The following is an 8,845-nucleotide window of genomic DNA, read 5'->3' on the forward strand; positions in this document are numbered from 1 at the left end:
GTTAATCTTTAAATTTTACCCATTTTGGTGAGTGTGTAATGGTGTTTTGTAGTTTTAATTTGAACTTCCTGAACAACTAATGATATTGAGCATCTTCCTGTGTTGATTTGCCATTTGGATATCTTCTTTTGATAGGCTTTCTTAAAAGTGTCTTTTGAAGGACAACTATTTTAAAGTAGATGAAGTACATTTCATCAGATTTTGTGTGTGTGTGGTTTTTGCATTTGGTATTTAATTTAAAACATCTTTTCCTCACCCAAGTTTAAGATTTTTTCTCCCATGTTTTCTTCTAAAGGGGTGAATAGTTTTAGCACTTACATTTAGGTCTATGATCCATTGCAAATTAATTTTTGTATATGGTGGTATATAACAGTCAGCATTCTTTTTTTTTTTTTTTTTTTTGCGTTTGGATATCTAATTGTTCCAGCATATTTTTTGAGAATATAATCTGTTTCCCATTAAATTACCCTGACACCTTTGTCAAAAATGAATCAACCATTTACATGGGGTTGATATCTGGACCCTCTCTTTTGTTGCATTAATCTCTATCCATTCATTCTTATGCCTGCCACACTGTAAGTGTTAAAATTGGGCAGTTTGGGTCTTCTACTTTTGCTTTTCTTTTAAAAATATTGCTTTGACAACTTTATTTCCTTAACATTTCCATATAAATTATAGAATAAGCTTGTTGATTTCTACATAAAGGTCTCCTGCATTTTAACTGGGCTTATATTAAATCTGTTGATCAATTTAGAGAGTTGACATATTAACAATATTGCATTCTGATCCATGAACATGGTATAGCTTTCTGATTGTTTAGATTTTCTTTAATTTTTTCAACAATATTATATAGTTTTTAGTGTACAGGTCTTGAACATTTTTTGTTAAATTTATCCTGAACTATTTTGGTTTTGATGTTATTGTAAGTGCTTGGTCTTCCAAATTTGAATTGTTGGTTGATAATATATAGAAATGCAATTGATACTTATTACCCTTGAATCTTACATTCTTGCTAAAAAATTTTTTTGTAAGTATGTTGAGATTCTCTGTGTAGATGATCATATCATGTGAGAACAGACACAGTTTTACTTCTTTCTAATCTCATGCATTTTTGTTTCTTCTTTATTCTGCTAATACCTTGAATTTTGTTATTTGATTTTTTAATGTTAAACCAATTTTGCCTTTCTTAGATAAACCCAACTTGGTTATGAGATAGTATCCTCTTGATGTGTTGTTGGATCCAGTTTGCTAAAACTTTGTTAAGAATTTTAAATATTTGTTCCTTCGTAATATTCTTTAGGTCCCTCCTCTTCCCAACCTCAAGTAATGTCTGAATTTGGATTCAAGATAATGTTGACCTCTTGAAATGAGTTGGGAAGCATTGCTTCCTCTTCTGTTTTCTGGTAGATTTCATCAGTGAAATTTTTGGACCAAGAGTTTTCTTTGTAGGAAGGTTTTTAACAATGAATTGAAAAAATATATATATTTATATATTTATATATAGTTTTTCAATTCATTGTTAATAAAAACATATATTTTTTTTTCATGCATTTTTTTTTAGTAAACTTTGGTAGTTTGTGTGTTTCTAAGAATTTGTTCATTTCATCTAAATTTTTAAGTGTATTTGCTTAATATTGTTAATAATGTTCTCTTGTTATTGCATTAGTGTCTGTAGGGAGCAGTGGTTAACGTCTCTCTTTTAATATTGCAATTTGTGTCTTCTCTCTTTTTATTTCTCATCATTCTTCCTAAAGATTAATAATTTTTATGGATATTTTCAGCTTTAGGTTCTACTGATTTTCTTCTATTATTTTGGGGTTGTCTATTTCAGTGATTTTTGCTCTTATCTTTATTATTTCCTTCCTTCTGGCTACTGTGGGTTTAATTTGCTTTTCTTACCCTGTTTCATAATGTGGAAACTTAAAGCATTTATTTAAACCTTTTTTTTTCTAATATAAGTATTTAATATATAAACTAACCTGTAGAAACCAATTTTATGTTGTATTTACATATGAATATTTATAGCATATTTTTAATATTATATATGTTTTCACATTTTTTTATATCTATTCTTTTCCCAAGTTTACTAATTTCTCATGTCCTATCTTTTTTGGCCAATGGACTATTTTAAGATGTATATTTTCCAAATAAGGTTTATCATTCAGAAATGTTTATTGAGTGCTTATTGTGTTCTGGTCTTAGGGTGCACTGGGGTGAATAAAACAGTCATATTAGAAAATAAACCCAATAAATATTATAATAACAATGAACAGAATGCTATGGTATGAGAGAGAATAATGGAGAACGTACTTACTCTAAATTGAGTTACCTGTTTGAGGAAGTAGCATTTAGATTGAGACTTGGTAGCAAAAAGTATGGGGAAGCGGGTTCTGGGGAAGGAACTGCATGCACAGAGGCTGTGGTGAGAGCAGCTTCTTGAAAATGAGACTGTATGAAGCTCCCAGCTCTAGGTGCACTGATCTTTCAACAAAGATGTGTTGCATTCATATTCTTGTTCTACACTTTGAGAAGCTGTGTTCTCTAATAAGTCCTTTCTCTTATGCAGTTCATACTATGCTATTATGAAGGAGACTTAAGAAGCTTCTTCTTAATGGAATAATTTATACATTTATTGTCTCAAATTAATAGAAACTGTAGTTTTAGTGTAATAAATAGATGATATGTCTTAGAGATAGACAACCTAAGTTTGAATCTTTACCACTTAATACCTGTGTGATGCTAGGCAAATTTTATAACATCTCTAAGCCTTGGTTTGCTCATTTCTATGATGCAGATGATAATTCCATCTATTTTATAAGGGTGTTTTGAGGATAATTCATGTAAATCACTTGGGGTACAATGCCCAACAAGTAGCAGTACTCAAAAATAGTGCCTATTGTGGGGCGCCTGGGTGGCTCAGTCAGTTAAGTGTCCGACTTTCAGTTTAAGCTCAGGTCATGATCTCAGGGTCGTGGAGTGGAGCCCCATGTGGGGCTCTGCACTCAGAGGGGAGTCTGTTTAGGATTCGCTTCCTCTGCCCTTCCTCCCCCCACTCCAACCACCCCCTGCACTCGCTCTCTCTCCCAATAAATCTTTTTAAAAAATAGTGCCTATTGTGATAGTAATGGGAATAATCACTTATATTTAATCATTTATTATATTTAATCATCTGTAATATGGAGATAACATGTAGCTTTTATGATTGTAGTTAGAATGTACCGCTCTTAATGCCCCAAAATGGTAATATTTATTATTTTTATTATATTGGTATTGGCTATATTTCACAAATAGCCCAGGTATTTCACGTATATCCTAATAAATGTAACTATTTTAAAGCAATTACCTTGAGAACTTTTACCTTTTTAAAAGTTTATTTTCCAAATGAAGAATCAGTTAATATTTAATGTGGTAGACCTGAGCAGTCTCTTCTTTAATCTTGATAATATAGTTTTAATAAAATATTTTAATATAAATTATTTTGATTATAATAATGGATTGGTAATTTAAAATGATTTTTTAAAGGAAGCTATTTTTTGTCTTTTCATATTATTAAGTATTTTCAGTAGGCCACTTCTAATGCCAGAAAATTTTCTTAGCTTGTATTGCATCACTTTTTTAAAAATTGCCAGTTTACAGGCTACTCATTCAAATTGGTGGTCTAGAATTCTTTTTGCATTTTCAAACTTGTAGGAAGAGGCCAGGAAGTAGACGAATAGGGCTTGAGGCATTTAGCTGATAATTTGTAGCTAACACAGTTTCAGTGTCTAGCAGCTCTGACCTTAGATCCTTGTCAGTTCTTCTGTGGTATCCTAAAGGTTTAATTTGTATTTCAAGAAATATATATTGGGAATGCCTGGGTGGCTCAGTCAGTTAAGCATCTGCCTTCGGCTCAGGTCATGATCTTGGGGTCCTGGGAATCGAGTCCTGCATCAGGCTCCCTGTTTAGCAGGGAGTCTGCTTCCCACTGCCCCTCCCCCTCCTCATGCTTTCTGTCTCTCTTTCTCTGACAAATGAATAAATAAAATCTTAAAAAAAATAATATAGTGAACTATATTATTAAAATATGGCATTTTTATACTTATGTCTGTATCACAATTGTTTTTGGAAGAACCTTAAAAACTAAATGCCAACATAGATTGCATTAATTTTTCTGTGTGAAATATATGCAAACTATGAACTTAGCTTGTGAAAACGATAGACATTATCTGAGAGGTAATTATATGAAGAATTGCCTGTTAAATGTAAGAATGCTTCCATTTGATCCTATAAAATTAAGTATTTGGGTATTTATTTCATAATGTATTTAATACTATTCCAATTGTGTAATATAGTATTTGCTGTGGATTGAGTATTTGTGCTCCCCTCACCACAAAACTCGTGTGTTGAAACCTAATCCCCAGTGTGATAGTACTAGGAAGGGAGGTCTTTGGGAGGTGATTAGTCATGAGGGTGGAGCCCTTGTGGGAGGGATGAGTCCCCTTATAAAAGAGACCCCAAAGAGTTTACTCATCCTTCCACCACATGGGGATACAGCAAAAAGACAGCCATTGGTGAATTGAGGAGGAAGTTCTCACCTGACACCCAGTCTGCCAGTGCCTTGATCTTGGACTTCCCAGAACTATACGAAGTAAAGTTCTATTGTTTATAAGCCACCCCCAATCTTGGGTGTTTTGTTATAGCAGCCTAAACAGACTAAGACACTGCCATTATTCATTTCTCTGTGGGTGAGCCAGAGCCATTCTTTTAATATTAAGTGTTTTTGCAAATCCAAGGGATGTGTTGATCTGCACATAGTGTAGACTGACATGTCTTGTTGCTTAAGTAATTAGTTGTCTTCAGGATATTCAGGTTTCAAGCTCAGTGGATATTATGATAACGAATGTCATCATTGAAAATGAGCATATTTTGTTACTCTCTGGTTAATCTTTTTTTTTTTTTTTTACTGTTACAAAGGAATGACTGAAAGTTTTAAAAGTGGTATTTGCAGGAAAAAAATTGAGATTAAAATCTTAGATTGCAGTGATAATTCTTAGGAAATTTTTTATGTCCAGATTTTTTTGTTTTTTGAAAAGTTTGTTGCATTAAAGACTAAACTTGCACAGTGAAGGAAACCATCAACAAAATGAAAAAGCAACCTATTGAATGGAAGAAGATATTTGTAAATAATACATCTGATCAGGGGTTAATATCCAAAATATATCAAAAACCTATGCAATTTAGTATTAAAAAACTCTGTTAAAGATGGGCAAAGGACTTGAATAAACATTTTTCCAAAGAAGACATGCAAATAGCCATCAGACACATGAAAAGATGTTCAACATCACTCATCATCAGAAAATGCAACTCACAATGATGATGGGGTATCACCTCACACCCATTGGATTGGCTGTTAACAAAAACAAAAAATCACAAATGTTGACGACGATGTCAAGAGAAGGGAACCCTTGTGCACTGTTGGTGGGAATTCAAACTGGTGCAGCCACCATGGAGAACAGCATGGAAGTTTCTCAAAAAATTAAAAATAGAACTCTCATATGATCCAGCAAATTCCACTTCTGGATATTTACTCAAGGAAAATGAAAAAACTAGGAGAAGCAAGATGGTGGAGGAGTAGGAGACCTAAATTTCGTCTGGTCCCAGAAATTCAGCTATATAGGGATCAAACCATTCTGAACACCTATGAACTCAACAACAGATTGAAGAAAATAGCAACGACTCTGTGAACAGAAAAGCGACCACTTTCTGGAAGGTAGGACGTGTGGAGAAGTGAATCCAAGGCAATATTCGGGAAGATAGCGGGGGAGGGAGCCTCCATCAGCCGCTACCGGCAAGTGATAGAGAGCGGAACACAAAATCGGAACTTTTAGAAGTTTGCTCCGCTGAGGAATGTCGCTCCAGTGGCTAAGCAGGGGGTGGAACCCTCGCTGGGACCGTGCGGTCTCGGGGCCCTCAGGGTCACAGAAAGACCGGGGGTGCCTGAGTGTGGCAGAGCTCCCAGGTATCAGAGCAGGGAAGCCGGCTGCAGAGACGGAGCTGAGGAGCGGGCTCTCAGCTCGGGGTTGCCATAAACCATGATCCACAGCACAGTTGGGCCACTGCTCTTCCAGCAGGGACCCAACAAGCGGCAGATCCAGGGAGACTCCCCTTCCTCCCCCAGGAGGAGCAGCGCAGGAGTGCACCGCAGGGATCGGATGGGTTTGGAGACTCAACACGGGGTCGGGTGCCAGAAATAGAAACGCTCGGTCACAGGCCGGGTGAGCATGGAGTGCAGTTGGAGACAGGGAGACGGGAGTGATTGACTGCTTTTCTCTGGGAGCTCACTGAGGAGTGGGCCCTGAGTTCTCAGGTACTCCGGGGTGGAGATTGGAGGCCACCATTTTCACTCTCATCCTCAAAAGCTGTGTGGAAAGCTTGCAGGGAACAAAAGCTCCCGAGAGCAAACCTGAGCAGATTACTCAGCCTGGCCCCCAGCAAGGGCGGGGCAATTGTGTCTCGGGCAAAGACATCTGGGAACCTCGGCAACAGGCCCCTCCTCCAAAAGATCAACAGGAGCATCCAGCCAAGACCAAGTTTACCGATCAATGAGAATGGCAGAACTTCAGTGCTAGGGGAATACTGCACATAGAATTCGTGGCTTTTTCCCCCATGATTCTTTAGTCTTTCAAAGTTAATTTTTTTAATTTTCTTTTTCTAATTTTTCTCTTTTTTTGAATTTTTCTTTTTCCCTTTTACAACCAACATCTTATCAATCCCTTTTTTAAAAAATCTCTTTTATTTTTCATCTTTAGAGTCATATTCTATCTCTTCATAGTAGTTAACTTTATTTATGGTATATATATAAATATATATATATATTTATATATATATATGTTGTTCTCTCTTTAAAATTTTGCGATACAGTTTCTTCTAACAGACCATAGTATATCATAAATCTCTAGTGTATGGCTTTGTTCTAGTCTCCTGCCTGATTACATTCTCTCCTTTTTTTTTTAATTCCTCTTCTTTCTTTTTTCAACCAACTTCTTATCAATTCTTTTTATAAAATCTTTTATAATTTCATCTGTACAGTCATATTCCATTCCTTCATCGTATTTACCTTTATTTTTGTACATATGTTTTTCTTTTTTTAGAATTTTGGGAGGCACTTTCTTCTGCAGACCAAAATACGCCCAAAATCTAGTGTGTGGCACTGATCTATGCACCAGCCTGATCATATTTGATCATATTCTTTTTTTATTTTTCATCTTTTTCTTTTTTTTTTTTCCTTTTTTCTTTCTTTCCCTTTCTTTTCCCCTGGTTTCAGGTCTCTTCTGATTTGTTTAGTGTATATTTTTCTGGAATTGTTGTTACCCTGTTAGCATTTTGTTCTCTCATTCATCTGTTCTCCTCTGGACAAAATGACAAGACAGAAAAAATCACTGCAAAAAAAAGAACAAGAGGCAGTACTGACTGCCAGGGACCTAGTCAATACAGACATTAGTAAGATGTTGGAACTAAAGTTCAGAATGACGATTTTAAAGATATTAGCTGGGCTTCCAAAAAGCATGGAAGATATTAGAGGAACCTTTTCTGGAGAAATAAAAGAACTAAAATCTAACCAAGTCAAAATCAAAAAAACTTAAGGTGCAATCAAAAGTAGAGGCTCTAACTGCTAGGATAAATGAGGCGGAAGAGAGAATTAGTGATATAGAAGACCAAATGATGGAAAATAAAGATGCTGAGAAAAAGAGAGATACACAACTACTGGATCACGAGGGCGGAATTCGTGAGATAAGTGATACCATAAGACAAAACAATATTAGAATAATTGGAATCCCTGAAGAAGAAGAAAGAGAGAGAGGGGCAGAAGATATATTGGAGGAAATTATAGCAGAGAACTTCCCTAATTTGAGGAAGGAAACAGGCATCAAAATCCAGGAGGCACAGAGAACCCCCCCACAAAAATCAATAAAGATAGGTCAACACCCTGACATCTAATAGTAAAACTTACGAGTCTCAGAGACAAAGAGAAAATCCTGAAAGCAGCTCAGGACAAGAGATCTGTAACTTGCAATGGTAGAAACATTAGATTGGCAACAGACCTATCCACAGAGACCTGGCAGGCCAGAAAGGACTGGCATGATATATTCAGAGCACTAAAGGAGAAAAACATGCCTCCAAGCATACTGTATCCAGCTAGGCTGTCACTGAAAATAGAAGGAGAGATAAAAAGCTTCCAGGATAAATAAAACTAAAGGAATTTGCAAACACAAAACCAGCCCTACAAGAAATATTGAAAGGGGTCCTCTAAGCAAAGAGAGAGCCTAAAAGTAACATAGACCAGAAAGGAACACAGACAATATACAGTAACAGTCACCTTACAGGCAATACAATGGCACTAAAATCATATCTTTCAATAGTTACCCTGAATGTAAATGGCCTAAATGCCCCAATCAAAAGACACAGGGTATCAGATTGTATAAAAAAACAAGACCCATCCATATGCTGTCTGCAAGAGACTCATTTTAGACCTAAAGACACCTCCAGATTGAAAGTGAAGGGGTGGAAAACCATTTACCATGCTAATGGACACCAAGAAAGCTGGGGCTGGCAATCCTTATATCAGACAAATTAGATTTTAAACCAAAAAATATAATAAGACATGAGGAAGGACACTATATCCTACTTAAAGGGTCTATCCAAAAGAAGATCTAACAATTGTAAATATCTATGCCCCTAACATGGGAGCAGCCAATTATATAAGCCAGTTAATAACAAAAGCAAAGAAACACATCAACAACAATACAATAATAGTGGGGGACTTTAACACCCCCCCCCCACTGACATGGACAGATCATCTAAGCAA

General features: G+C 35.9%; 1 protein-coding gene across 5 annotated transcripts in view; it reads left to right on the top strand.

The window, feature by feature from the left end:
- AKT3 (AKT serine/threonine kinase 3) overlaps positions 1-8,845 on the top strand; it is a 304,967-nt gene that overhangs the window by 217,453 nt on the left and 78,669 nt on the right. The window lies entirely within an intron of this gene.

This window comes from Leptonychotes weddellii, chromosome 6 (assembly GCF_054177405.1).
Source record: "Leptonychotes weddellii isolate Sample4059 chromosome 6, ASM5417740v2, whole genome shotgun sequence".
Taxonomy (NCBI): domain Eukaryota; kingdom Metazoa; phylum Chordata; class Mammalia; order Carnivora; family Phocidae; genus Leptonychotes; species Leptonychotes weddellii.